We start from the raw sequence: 14,693 nt of genomic DNA, 5'->3' as shown, positions 1-14,693 counted from the left end.
GATATCTGTCCAGTCCCCAAGGCCGAGGGGAGATGGGTGCCAGCCACTCTGGGGGGGGACAGAGACCCCCGAGGTACCCTCTGAAAGGGGCCTTGGTGCTGGCAGTGACTCACTGCTTGTTTTCTGCGGTATTTATTGCTCATGTAGGAGCTGACAGCTCTGCTCATCATCTGCTCATCACCTTCTCACCATCCAAGGTGAGCTGCGATGAAAATAACTGGAATTTCACATTTTAATTGCAGAGATGTGGTGGCCCCAGGCACCCACATGGTGGGGTTTGTACCGTGGAAAGCCAGGGATCACAACAGCTGGGTAAGTTTGGCTCTGGAAGGGGATCAGAACCCCTGGATATGTTTGGCTCCAATACACAGGTCAGGGGAGTGACACTGGATTTGTGACAGACCAGCTCAGACATGAGTCCACCACCATTCTGCACACAAAAATTTGTGTTTCTTTCCAAGCAGGGATTCACAGTGTGCTGCTCCATCTCAAACGAACCCTGTCAGTTCTTAAGAAATCAAAATTCTCTCTAAATTTTTTTGAAATACCACTTGTGGGAATAGCAACAACCCCCCAAGGGCATTACTCGAGTGTGGCAAGACCGTTTAATTCAACTAAGGAAAAAAAAAAAAACCCAACACAATTCGAACAGGGTTTTGCATTTCCCCTGCACGGTTGTGTCACTAGATGGCCTTCCAGACCCAATGCAAACACCACCGCGCTCCGCAGCTCGGGCAAGGGAGCCCCTGCTTTGTGCAGAGGGCAAACAAAAAGCTAGAAAAGGATATTTCGGCAACAGAGAAAAGAAGCGACCCGTAAATACCCAACAAAGTGTCATATAATTCAAATTACAATAATAAAAAGGCAGTCAAAGCCACACCCATTTAAAACTCACCATTTTACTGAGGAAAAAGTTGATGCAATCATGTAGGATCTGTCAAAAAGATGCTTTATGGACCACAGTGTTATAAATCTTGTATGGAACACAGTAAAAGCCATCAGCTCCTGTCGGCTGTAATGGCTGAGGGCTTTTTGACGGCACAGGAATGGATGGGCCAGGAAAAATTTGTTTTGTCCTGAAATGATTTATTTGGACCCGGCTCAAAACCAGCAACACGTTATGTATGACACAATCAGCAGATAGAGTTAGTAGTCTTTCTGTAACTGAGGAGTGTAATTCAGGGTTGGTTTTTTTCAAGTCCATTATTGCAATAAAAGGTTTTTTTGGGGGATAAAAGTAATTTGAGGGCCATTGTTAGGCTTTTTTTGAGTTCGGGTGCTTTTTTTTTTTTCTCAAGTCTCACAAAACAATCTTTACATTTCTCACAGCTTTGTTTCCTTTTCCATTTTATTGTTAAGGAAACTTTGAGATCTGTACACATTTAGATTCAGCAGGAAACAATATAAAATGAGCAGATGATAAAATCAACTGTAAACACTCCAAAGACTGTTTTTAAGTAATGGATAAGTATTTGTAACAAGTCAACTTCTTAATGATGAAATATAACATTTCAGTGTCTCAGTTACTTATTTTTAATTATCAAGTGTGCAGTGCTTTGGGTATATCAAGTCCTGTGCAAAAGCTACACGTAATTTGCTGACTCCGAAAAAGCAAAGTCTAATTAGGAGCTGTGCCACTGATTTAAATGGAAGGAGATTCAGCCTCCTATTAGTAAAACTCAAATCTAATCATTATTAATTGCAAGTGTCCTTCTCCTACTTCTGTTTTGGCCTGTATATTGATTTTGGCACAAGTTGTTTCATCAAAACCTTACACAGTATGGGTGTGTGGAGATTCACAGAGAGCACAACAAAATCAAGGCTTTAATGGGGTATGGCAAATATCCGTGTTCCGATCTTGGTACCAATTTGTTGCTTGATGATTGCCAAGGAAAAAATTAGGAAGGAGTGAAAGGTTAGCACACAGCTTAGGAAAACTGCTGGGAGTTCATGATTTTCAAGATTTTTTTAGATGGTATTGATGGGTAGTTCAGGTTAGTTATGAGAACACCCAAAAAAGACTCACAGATTAGGTTTAATATTGAAGCTTTTTTACAAAACAGGGCGATCAAAGAAGTTGATAATCCCATTTTTCAAAGTACCAAGCCTGGGGAAAAAGAGCTTGCAACCTCCTGGACCATTCTGGTACCATGGAAGAACCTCAGCCATGCCCTTAGTCTGACATAAGGAAACAGCACCAATGCCCTGTGCTGCCTCCTTCTTTGTCCCTTGTGATGTGCTTGAAGAAGTGGAGGAAACTGAGACTTAATAATACTAAAAGCTCATGAGTTTTGTGACTACAGAGAGTCAAGTGAGGGAGCAGAATCATAAATGTAAGCCTTTCTGCTCAAAAAATACTTTTAAATTATAAATATCTTAACAACAAATACGTTAAATAATAAATATTGGCAAAATATTCTGGTTAGCTACATCCTTCTGTTTAGAGGAACTCTGAATACTGTAAAAGTTTTAAGTTTCCAATCAATTAAGCTCTAGCACAGTGCAAGCCCTTAGGCTAAGCAGCATGGTTTGCAGTAATATTTCTAATGCAAAACACAAGTATTTTAGCTCACCAGCAAGGTCTCACTTACGGTAGTTTTTGTAGCCACAGTTGCAGAGAGGGGTTTGCACGTGCCATCTCCTGCATACTCTTATTTGGCCATATAAACTGGACAAGAATGGGCACCTGTTCTTCCTAAATATCTTTAGAACTATGTTTTTGAAATACACTTAATTTTTTCTTGATAACACAGACCCCAGTCACAAAGACCTCAACATAAACTTGACAAGAAGAACAAGGAAATATTCATAAACTTAGTTAAGAATGTAAATAACAAGACAGAGCCTGAAATATTTATTTTTTAACATTACCAGTGATACTAATTATTTGTGTTTTCAGCTAAGAATTCCCACTGCAGCATGTACACAAAGAGCAAGAGGCAACGCCTTGAAAAATTTACAGTAGGAAAGACAGACCCTAAGGAATGGGACTTACCATGTAAGTAGAGTGATAAATTTCAGATGTTGCACAAGGCTGGCAATTGTTTGTCATGTGCACAGACCCTTATTGAGGGACAGTCTCTGCCCCACAGGATTTAGACTGGGCAGGGCAGAGAGGGAAGGGGAAACTGTAATGTGGGAGAGCTGAACTGCAGCTGCACACACAAAGTTATGGTGACAGTATCAGTGTAAGAGAAGGCCATGACACAGCAGGTGTACACTCAAGGTGATTCACTTTGTTTACAGAACAAATGTACAAAATTGTTTTTCAGCTGTGCTTTTCCTCGCAGCGCCAGCACTGCTTTGACCCTCAGTAAACCCTGGAAATACAGTTTTCAAGCTCCCAGTCTCCTTCACTTTCAGCTGCTTCTCTGTCTCCATTTCTGCAGTTTCTTGCTGTTTCTCTCGCACATGCAGAGCTCTGCCATCTGGTCCTCACGGCCTGATATTTTACACACACGCCCCCACCCCGAAAAATCCCTTGGGCCACATGATTCACCATCTATTCAAACCTTGCCATGTGCCTGGGTTTTTTTTGTGTAGTAGCCCCTACTGATGTAAATCCCTTGTTTATAAGGGCTCTCAATTGCTTTTTTCACTGAAGGCAAGGTGGCTGTGACACCTGCCAGTTTCTAAGACATTTAACCCAACCTAAAACATTATTACATTGTTGTTTGGCTGAGTAGGAACCATATTTTTTTCCCAGTGGGAAGTGCTGCCAGAAAGGCATTAACTTTCTAGACTATTAAGTAATATGGAAAAATGATATTTCAATAAGAAAATTTCCTTTCTGCCTTTTTATGCCTCAGAAATAGTTCCTGTTTCACTTGGCTCAAGTAGCCTGTGCACTAAATCAGTGCAAAAATTTTTCAATACACTAAATAAAATCTGTCCAAATGCTACCAGAGAGTTCAGAGGGCTGTGAAACAGAACAGGACAAGGGTCTGCAAAGGGAGGTGTGAGCTGAATTAAGACACACAACTCAGCAAAATCAGGCAGTGAATATTCAGGCACTTTGATGTAGTTTGGACAGATTTTATTCATAAACCACACACTGATGACTACCTAGAGAGCAGCTATTTATAAGGAACACAGACTGTTTCTTGGGTTGTTTTCTCTGGTATGCTTTAAATCAGAGGTGCCAACTATGTGGGCCAAACATGGCCTACATGATACAGGCATGGCCAACATGCTGCATTTAGAATCTCACCTTTCATTTGAAACTGAGTTCTTGGCTTTGCAGCTGTGGGGGAAAAAAACCACCCCACTTTACAAAGTGAAGTGGGTGCAAATCAATGTGGTAAAGCCTTGGCCTGATGCTGCAGGGGCTTAGGGGCAGTTTCAAGTTTCTGTTGCTCACTAAAGTGTGAACTCTCAAGCCAAATTCTGTTGTGAAAAATGGGTAACACAAGGTTAAGATCATCCCATGCTTTTCTGGAACATCAAGCACAATGACTGATCTCTGAAAAGCACGAAATGAACACACCAGTGCCTGCCAACACCTCCATGGCTCTGCCCCCGCCGAGCTGGGCAATGTGTGTCTCCCAGATGTGCTGGCACAGCTTCCCTGAGCCATGGGGAGGAATTTGACAACACGGGCTGGCAGAGCCATTGCAGAGATGCTGGATCTCATCCTCTGTGCTGAGAACTGAATCTGGAGGTTTGACAGAGGGATTCAAAACGCCTTCTCTCAGGTGAGATCTGCAGCTGTGTTTGCGTTGGCAGCTGGGGTTGGTTTTACCATGGGAACAGGCAGAGGCAGCGGGTTCAGGGGCGAGACACAGCCTTGCTCGTGGCTCAGAGAGAGCACAGGGCTCTGCTACAGATCTGCATGAAATCAGTCACCACTGGATGCTCTTCTGCATCCAGACCTGCAGCAGAGAATAAATCCCATCAGGAAGTAATTTTGGGAAATTTAGGGAAAGAGGATGTTGCAACACAATGCATTCTTACCCAGTATCCGACCGCTCCCTTTAGTGTACACCCCTAAAATCCCTCTGGCTTATGCCTTCCCGTGTTTTCATTACCCAGCGCTCCACCTGACCCAGCAAGCACTGAAATGTTATTTTTTCAAAATTAGAGCGTTCTCCACAGTATCTGCTTTCTTCAGATCACTTTGCCCTTCTTCTTCATTCCCAAATTATGTAATTCCTTGTAGAGAGAGATTTTCTTTTAATATTCTTGCTGGTTCAGAGTCAAGGGAGGACTGAATCCAAGAGGACTGTATGTTAATAAAGATGACGACAGCACCAGGGCAGGAGTTGCATTCAGCTTCTTTAATTTACACAGCAGGGATTAATATGGAGTAGGTGAGTCAACTGTGGATGGCCAAATCTGGGTTACACTCCCCAAAGATCAGCTGGAGAATTCCACTAAACCTGAAACATGTGGAGTTGTACTTTCTTTGTAAGGCTTTGAGAACATCAAGTTCAAGTGAACCCAGGCTTGGCTTCCTAAATATGCTTTCTGCCATGTGAGTCACAGTGCAGCCTGAGCAAGTGTGTGTTTTTCAGAGCCATTGGAAGAGTCAGGCTTTGATCAACACCTCGTTCCTGCACTGGCTATGCAATAGCCATCACTCTTGCACCTGCTCTCAAATGTTTTGGACAAGAATGTGGGGAAACTGGGAATATTCATGGGAGGAGCAAAAAAGATGGCAAAAGGACTGTGGATGAAATAGGGGCAGGTTTTTGCTGAGTAGTGCATGGCACTGACATTAAAAGGCAGTTAACATATGAAGTGTGCGTCCTCCCCTTGATATTTGTGCAAACTTCCCACGGGAAGGCAGCAAGGGCAGACTGAAGGGATGATAAAATCCTCTCTTTCTATCCCACTAGGACACACCATAATTTCTGCCTGTTTTTTGTGGAGTGCTAGATGTATGGGGAGAGCTAAGCTAAGCTTGCTCTGCTGTTATCTGTCTGGGAAGCAGCTCACACCTTGAGATGGAGTTTTGGCAGGAGCCAGAGAGACTTGTGGCTTGTCAGAGCATTGCCAGGCAAAGGACAGGCCCAGACTGAGTTTCTCTCAGACCTGAGAGCAGCCATAACCCGGCCAGAGCAAAGCCTGCACAGGAAGAGCGATGTTCAGAGCAGGCTAATTAATAACTAGAGGCACTGGAAATGGTTGTAACTGTGTCATGTTTGCTTTAGAGCTGCGATTTTTGGCCTGTGCCCGAGTTGTGGGAGCTGGACAGGCTGACCGTGCAGAGTGGCCTGGCTGGATGTCCTCACTGTGAGCCACCAGAGCAGGTCAGGGAGGTGTTGGAGCAATCACAGCAGTGGTTTGGGGTGGTGAGGGCAGGAACAGAGAGAGCAGCAACCTGACAGTGCTGCTCCAGCCCACGTGTCTGGCACCCTGCCCTGCACAGCTCCACACCGCTGTCCTTGATGGCACATTTCCTGTGCGTTTCTCCCTTCCTACACACATTTCACCCTTCCTGACTCTCATCCTAACAACAGGCACTTTGTCAAGTTCCCAGTTGCCTGCTGGGATTAACACAGTAGCTCTGATTTCTTAAGGCAGGGAGATTTCCTGGTTAAAACTGTTCTAATTAAACTTACATCTCTCATAATGCTAAAAATTGCCCCCGTGTGAAAGGCAGCTGAATCTGCTTGTAAAATGTCAGTGCCCAAAGACCTTTAATGGTCTTGAGAGTCTAACAATAGTATAGATAGTGCCTGTTCAAAGATAAAGGCTCCAGGCAAATGGAAGAAGGAAGTAAATATAACATTCCCCCGAATCAGACATCTTAGACAAAAATCTTCCAAGTACAAAGCACATCTGGCTGTGTATTTGTCAAGTATTTTATTGGCTTGAATTTCACACACACACACACAGAGCTCACAGCAACTCCTTTCCACTGTAGATCTGGGTGGGCACCTCCATTTTCCTTTTAGGACTCAATTTTGGACCTGGGGAAAAGTGTTCTCAGTCAAAAGGCCTCCAAGCAAGCCAGGGCTGGTCATAGAGGAGAGCAACAGCTGCGGGAATTTAAATTCCTCTCCCCACCCTCCCAAACACGCCCCTCAGTCCTCTGCCTGGAGGAGCCAGAGGGAGGAATGTCCAGCTCCCCTTCCTCCCTGCCAGCTCCACTGGCATTTCCTATTACACACCAATTGCATGTGAGGAGCCGACACCACAAAGTGCTTTTTCATGTGGGCAGCGGGGCCGTGGTGGAACCAAGGCTCTCCTTTGGTCACAACCCCCCCCCCAGATGTTCGTGACACTTTTGTACTCCCCTTTATGCAACACGTCAGGCGTTCGTGATAATTTACTGCCACAGGAACCGCTTCCTGCGCGCTGCGAGCCACGAGCCTTTCCGGACTGCTGGCAGGCACTGAGCAGGGAAAGGGAAAGACAACGAGCAGGGGAAGGTGTCGGGAAGCAAAGAGAACCCTGTTCTCCATCAGCAGCTCCCAGGAGAGAGAGGGGGAGAAAAGCAGCGATGGCTTTGTGGATTTAGTAGAAACCAGCTTCAGTTAGGAGTTAGCAATGGCCTGCCCTCATGAAGGTGAAAATAGCAAAAATATCTGGAAAGGGTATCTTAATTTAAAACTTACCTTAAAAAAAAAAACAACTCCCCCAAAAAAACTAAAGCAAGTACAAAAATAAATCAGAAAGTAGACAAAGATAAGAATGGAGCCTGCAGGAATCAAGTCTGAACAAAAGGCAGGGGCTGTGAAAGGAGAAAACCACAAATGGCAGGGGTTGAAATGTAAAACCTACAGTTCACTGTGAAACATGAAGGATGCCGTTGTATTCCACACCTCCTCTTCCCGGGTGTAGCTGTCTCCACAAGATGAAGGGCAGTAATGAATCAAGCTCCTTCCCTCTTCCTGTATTTTCTATTCAATTATTCGCAGGCTGTGCAAGTTCTGCTTTATTTCCCCTCTCCATATGCCACACTCTCCTCCTGGGGTTTTTTTATTCCGAACTGTGCATTTGGCCTCTCTCCCATTCCTTTCTCCTTGGTGTGTGCCCCCTGCTCTGCCAGGATCTGCTGTCTTTGTAACCTCTGCTGTGCACATATGCTGGCTCTGCCCTCCCCTACTGCCCCCCCCTGCTCCTGGGCCACCGAGTGTCCCTTCGCTCCACTCGGCATCGGAGCCAGCCAGGAAAGGAATGATGTTCCTATGGTCACTGCTCCCGTTTCCATGCTGCCGGCTCCTCTCCACTGATCAAGGGGAACCCATGTTGCTCCCCTTGTACAGAGACAGCTCTGCAGCTGCTTAGCAACTGGGAGCTGCCGTGGTGCAGCGGCACAGAAAGGCGATGGATGGCACACCTTCCCTGATCCTGCCCGTTCTGGCCCACTCTGCTGCAAACCAGGGCTTGGGGAGCAGCTGGGGCACTCCCAACTGCCCTGTCAGACAATAAATCAAGATGCAAATCCTTAACTGCAGGTTAGAGAGCAATGGTGACAATGTCAAGGACAAAACAGTCTTGGTCTTGTGTCACATCACACCAGCGAGAAGAAACTGCTCTGATTTGTAAGCTCAACTCATTCCATTTGATCTTTGTCATCAGTTTCTGGCTAAAACGTTTTATACTCCATCACTTGTAATCAGAACATTCCCTGTATGTGCTGCATGTGTTAAAAAGGCTTCCAGGTCCCCAGCTACCATCACATCCAGACTGTTTAATGATGTGTCCAGAGACACAAGTAATTTAATGCATAAATATCCTTTTAGATTACTTATTTGTATCTTCATTTCCTTTTGATGCAAGCTTTGTAAGCGCCCAGCTTCTCTAAATGGTACATTCTTTTCATTCCTTTTCTTTTTTTTTTTTTTTGTAAAACTGTACTGTTCAGAGGCCATGAAGCACTGAACTGTTTTGTGATTTGATGGCTTTAGAATGCTGATTAGAATTGCCAACCTTCTTGATTTATTTCATGATTTTTATAAGCTTGAAAGCATTCTAAAAAATAACCGGTTCTACATCCTGATGGGATCACAGTGTTTCAATAGCAGCTGCATTTCAATGGGCAAGAAGCAACACAAAACATTCTGCAAGTCAGGTGTTGAAACAGCTTCTTTATTCCTTTATAGCTCAAGAATGATTAGATCTCTGAAAGCACTCACTCCCTACCTTACAGAGGTGGCTTTGTCATAATACTAACAGGTATAAAATGAACAGATCTAGCTTAAAAAGTAACAAAAAAAAAAAATCTCTGGCAAATATCCAACATGTCCATCAAAAAAAAAAGTAGATGTTTGTTCCACTATTGGGTATCACCACGTATCTCTGTACCCCAGCAGCCAAACAACACAGCCAAGTAGTGATTCCCTGTCATTGTTCAAGGCTCACATCCCATGTACCCTCAGAGCATGCTGGGACACAGGTGAAATCTGTCAGGAGGTTGCTTATTTTGGTTGACAATTCCCTAGACAGATCATCTGCTGTTCTCAGGAAGAAATGGAAAATTTCACGGCAAGAAAAACTGAACAGGCAAATACCATGTCCATATTCCTACTCAATATTCCTTCGATATTCTTAGCCGGGTTTCCTAAAAATAAAACTGCCTAATGTGACTGTGTAGTTCTATGTCATTTCCCCCCCTCTAATCTCAATCAAATTTGGCAGTGGGGAAGGAGTCTCAAATGTATTTAGGTCTTGAACGAACAGCTGAGTAGAGAATACATAGTAGAGGCACCACCTCTAAAAAAAGCCATCTAACAGGAAGGTCTCAAAATGCACTTTGTAACCACCGTGTCCTAGAGGCGTCACCTCTCCTTTATGGGTCTGCAACCACCTGTTTTGGGCCTTAGGTTATTTAATGGCTACATAATAGACACCACGGCAAGCAAACGTTGCAGTGTGCTTCCTGGCTCCCTTCCAGCTCCTAAGCTGGGCTTTCTTCCCATGAAACTGGGGTGTGGCAAGGGATGTTGTACAACCAGACCTCCTCCTGACACAATATTGACACGGCTCAGGTGTGTGTACACACACCCGGAACCAGGAAACACCCACAGTGGAGACACAACCAGTTGTTTATCTGGAGAAAATACAAAATCACGACCAGCCAACTTGGTAGGTGACATTTTGCAGTAGCAGGAGGGGGTAATTAAGAAAAATAATTAAAAAAAAAAAAAAGCCATTGCAAGCAAGAACGTTAAGGGCTTGTCCTTTTCAAGAGGAACAAGTGTAAAGCCATACATGCAGAACAAAGAGCACAAACCTACAGCACAGGGTTGTCATCCTAAGAAGGAGCAGATCTGAGAGTATTTTAGGAGCCGTGCTGGGAAACCAGCTGAACATGGGCTGGTGTAATCCCTGGATTCCTGACAGAGACAGCTCAGCCAGGAGGGCTGTTGGCTTGGGTCTGATCTCTGCCGAGGGCTCCATCCCCTTCTGCCCAGATCAAAATGGTGACAAACTGTAGCGTTCACAGGCAGGAACAATTCCAGGATTAGTAAAGACGGACCCGAGGGGGAGCTCTGCAGTCTGCAATGGAGTATCAAATGCTCAGCCTGAGCACAGCTACACAGGGATGAAAATCTGCCCATGGAGCATTCCTCCACCAAGCAGACTGAAGGGCAGAGACATCCAGCAACTGAAAACAGAAACTAGACAAGTTTGAAAAGGTACTTTGATTTCTAGTCTGGCAGGTAGATTTTGATGGAAAAAATTTACTCTTATTTTACTCCCTCTCACAGCCCATTTTAAATCGAAAATCTGACCTTTATCTAAGATGCAGGCATGCTGCAGTTAAATTCTTTCAAATGAGAAAAAGCAACAAATTCACAAAAATCCCGAGACGTACATAATGCAGGAAGTTGAACCAGATGAACCTTGGTCTCTTTTGTCTTTTATAATCTGTTAATCTAGTTTCCTTGCACAAGCAATGGATTGTGACTTGAAAAGCTTCAATATAAAGGATTCTGTGTACAAGGCAGTCTAAAACAAAATGTTGTAAACAGTCAGGATCATTGTTTAGCAGAACAGCTGCATATTTTTTATTTCACTTTGCCTCTCAATCTAATTTGCTCTTGTTGCAACACTTTGCCAAAGAAATTAAATCACTTCTTATTGATAACAGACAGCGATATAATTAGCATAAGAGTTTTCCACTCAACAATGCCGGGGAGGGACGCTGCGGGCAAGAACAAACCCCTTTGCTTCAAGAATGTGCACAGAGTCACCACAAGCTGTTCAGAGAAAAAAAACCTTTTTTTTTTCTCCTTCTCCCTGAAAGATCTCTTTCTTTATCTAAAGAGTCTCATGCAGCACACCAGGGTCAGTCTAACCCAAGTATGAAAGTCTGGTTTGACCTTTCTGGGATTTAAACACACTGTACCAGAACATTTTGCTTTTCAGATACGAGGTTCAGCAGCCATGAAACCACCCACTCTGAGAGCACAACCGGTCTCAACTGCCTTGGCGACTTTTAAACTACACTGAACATTATAGTCATTCAGAAACTCTAAAAAACGGAAAGAAATTTTCATCTCAGACTTACAAAAACCATTTCCAGAAGTGCTGAGGACCCATACAATTCACTGGGGGGGCACGGCGGGCTCGCTGTCCAGCCCCCGCTGCCCCAGCAATTTCTGGCCCTGGTTTGCACGTACGCAGAGCCAGGCACAGGCGTTAGGACCTCTCCCAGCTGGAGCACTTCATGGATCCTACCATCGGGAACAGCCGTCCTGGACAATGATTAATCGCAGACAAAGATCAGAGTCCTGGAAAAATATGCAGAGAGATGCAAGTACAGACAAAGCTGTCTAAGCTCCCACAGTATTATGGTCTGGCTGTGTCGCTTCAAAGCCTTGCGTTAGGCAGAGCTGGTTTGCTTCAGGGTTAAACAGACCAATGTTACTCGTAAATGCAGGTATTGCTAACAGCCAAATATATATTTAAACATAAATTTTAAATCCCAGGAAAGTTAATAGCCCGATGCCGTTTAAAACTTGCTTTCTTTTTAATCGCTTCACGTGCTGACTTAACTCACTACGATGCAAGCTGCAGAATCGTTTTCACTACAGTTCAAACCCCCCTGCAAAGCCGAGCCCAGCTCTGCGCCGTACTTTGATCTACACGTCGCCAGCTTCGGCCATTTCCAGGAAGCTGAAATGCTTTTCACCTCTATTGAGAAATACCAGAGGAGCATTTTAATGGTGTTCTGCTAAGAATAACGTCACCGTTCCTTCCGATTTTGCTGGCAGATGGTCACTGAGAGCCGCTGTGACCCAGGCTCAGCGCTGGCTCCAGCGGCTCGGGCGGCCCCGGCCCGGGAGCCCCCGACGGGGCTCACAGCGCTGAGGCAGCGCTTCAGAGCCAGCGCTTCAGAGCCAGCGCTTCAGAGCCAGCCTGGCACTGCGGAAACGCTTTTGTTGGTTGTTTTTGTTGGTATTTTTTTCCCCCTCCATGGAAACGTGTTCTGTTTTGTGCGGACGGTTTGTCGCTTGTTCTCGACAGAGCCTGACCCGGTGAGGAGCGAGGGGGGGAGCGAGGAATGGAGCGATGAGCGCAGTCGTTGCGAAAGGCGCGGGGCTGCGGTGCCTCCTTCGCGGCAGCACCCAGTGCTCTCCCTCGCAGGGGAACAGCCCTGAGCCTCGGCACATACCACAGCACGGGCTGTACAAACCCACGGAGCGGCTGGTTCTGAGACGCAGGAACTGCGGGCAGGGCGCGCCCTGCCCGGCACATGCCGCTCCCGCAGGCAGCCTCTGCCAAGCAGCCACTTACCTTCTCCCTCCCTCAGGGTCCGCAGGACGGTCCTGCTCTAGCCTTACCAGGGAGGCCACCTCTCTACAGTGTTTGCTTTTCCTCCCTGTCCTGCCCTCTGAAGTGGTTGCTCAAGCCAGGCTTTCCTGGCTCACCTACTCTGGGTCTGCAGTGAGCACGAGCTGCAACTCCCCGCAGAGCACAGCGAGGCTTGTGAAGCTCCGAGATAACCCCCAGCCTCCACCCAAGCTGAGCTGCAGCAGAATCTGCTCAGGAGACGGAAAAAAAAAAAAAAAAAAAGGCAAAGAAAAAAAAAAAAAAAAAAAGACGGCACATGTAACACCTCGGCGGGCCATGGCGGCTCCACTGCAGCACAGCCGGGCCCGCGAGCTCGGCGCTGCAGGCCGGAGGAGGCAGGGCAGCGGCTGCCCCGGCTCGGCGATGGCGGAGCGGGGGGGGGAACAGCCCAGGAGGGGCAGAGAAGGAGAACAACAAAGAGCCATGTGACGGGAGCGGCGGCCGCGCTCCCCCGGCAAACCCGCTCCGGGCGGGGAGGCGGCGGCGCCGCCCGGCCCCTCCCGTGGCCAGCGCTGCTGCTGCCCCCCGTCCCCCCACACTGCCCAGGCTTTCAATTTGGTGGCTTTTTTGTGTGCGTATTTTATTTTTTTGCGTGTGGGGAGCCGCTGTTTGTTCCTCTTTAACTCCCCCCTCCCTCCCCTCTGCGCTAGGCGACTTCCATCTTTTGCTGTTTATAAAGCGAGCGGGAGGCTGCGGCGGGGGAAGGGCAGCGTTATTTATAGCACCGGGGCTGCGCCGGCTTTATCGGAGCTGCCTTTGTCCTCCCGGCCGGCCGCCCCCCCGCCCGGCCCGGCTGGAGCGCCGCCAGCGCCGCTGCCGCAGGGCGCTCCCGCCATGTTGTGCGCGGGGAGAAAGAGCCGCCGCTCCCTTCCACAGCCCCTCACAAAGCGCTGGGGGAAGGGGAGGGGGGGCGGGAAAGGGGAGAGAAAGGATAAAAAAGAAAAAAACAAACAAACAACAACAACAACCACCCCAAACCCACCATTTCCCTGCAGCGCTCGGGACGCCGCCAGGCAGCGGGGGAGAGCCCGCCGCGCCGCGCTGAGGAGGACGCCGACGGGAAGGAGAAGCCATGATGGCGGCTGTCCCCACACAGCACGGAGCGCGACCGGGAGCGCCGTGCCCGCCCGCCGGCCGCCCCTCCCGCCGCCCGGGACACGGTGCTGCCGCAGCCTCTCACATAATAAACCCACCAGACTTCGGCGGGGAGGCCATTTCGTGGGCTGGGTGGCGGCACTAAAGCACAACTGCTTGTGAATATCAACTGCGTCACGGCTCCTCCATCTGTAACACTCAGGCTGCAAAGGGTCCCTCACTTGGAAGGAAACTCCCTCATTTTGGATTTACTTCCAGACCTCCTTTTCCCCCCCTCTCTCCAAGTCACTGCCTCTCGGTATGAAGGATTTTACAGTGCTTTCTAGTGAGACATCCGCCATTAAGACTCACCGTCGTGAAAAACACCCCCTCCCATTTTGTTGCCTGTTTTTGTCGAGCTTCTGTAATTAGACGGATAAAACATGTAAGGGATCCCTACCACCACCACCACCACCGCCTTCTCGCCTTTTTTAACGTCAACCTCACTAACATCTTACTGTTTCACAGGCAGATTTTTTATTTTTTTTGGTGCTTTCAAGTTAACAGCCACGTAACGCCTGCAATGGATCCACAGCGTTTCTCCGCATAAAAAACCAAACCACCCAGGGCTGAGGACGGACCAAGAGCTTTGTGCAGAAAGAGAAATCAAATCCCTCCCTGAGAACAGACGTTTCAGAGGCACTGTTAGATGTTTCTGAGGAGAAGGAGATCGCCACCGCTTTCAGACGACCATTGGGATCTTTCCACCCAGGACAATACCATTAGCCACAGGCCTGGGCTATATGTTCCTCTGCAAGGGCAAAAGGGTTTTACTTACTTACCCGCGCACCATAGTTGAATGCAGCTCT

At 47.0% G+C, this 14,693-nt stretch overlaps 1 long non-coding RNA gene across 1 annotated transcript; it reads left to right on the top strand.

Annotated features, from left to right (window-relative positions):
• Positions 1–244: 244 nt before the first annotated feature.
• LOC113997728 lies at positions 245–12,290 on the top strand. Its single transcript, XR_003544199.2, has 3 exons — positions 245–312; positions 2,900–2,998; positions 11,323–12,290. It is a non-coding gene; the product is annotated as an uncharacterized LOC113997728 (long non-coding RNA).
• The last annotated feature ends 2,403 nt before the right edge of the window (positions 12,291–14,693 follow it).

This window comes from Pipra filicauda, unplaced genomic scaffold, assembly GCF_003945595.2.
Source record: "Pipra filicauda isolate LSUMZ 115617 unplaced genomic scaffold, ASM394559v2 scaffold192_size1418226_pilon, whole genome shotgun sequence".
Classification (NCBI taxonomy): Eukaryota; Metazoa; Chordata; class Aves; order Passeriformes; family Pipridae; genus Pipra; species Pipra filicauda.
The sequence above is the reverse complement of the archived record's forward strand: the minus strand, read 5'-3'. Positions and strand labels throughout refer to the sequence as shown.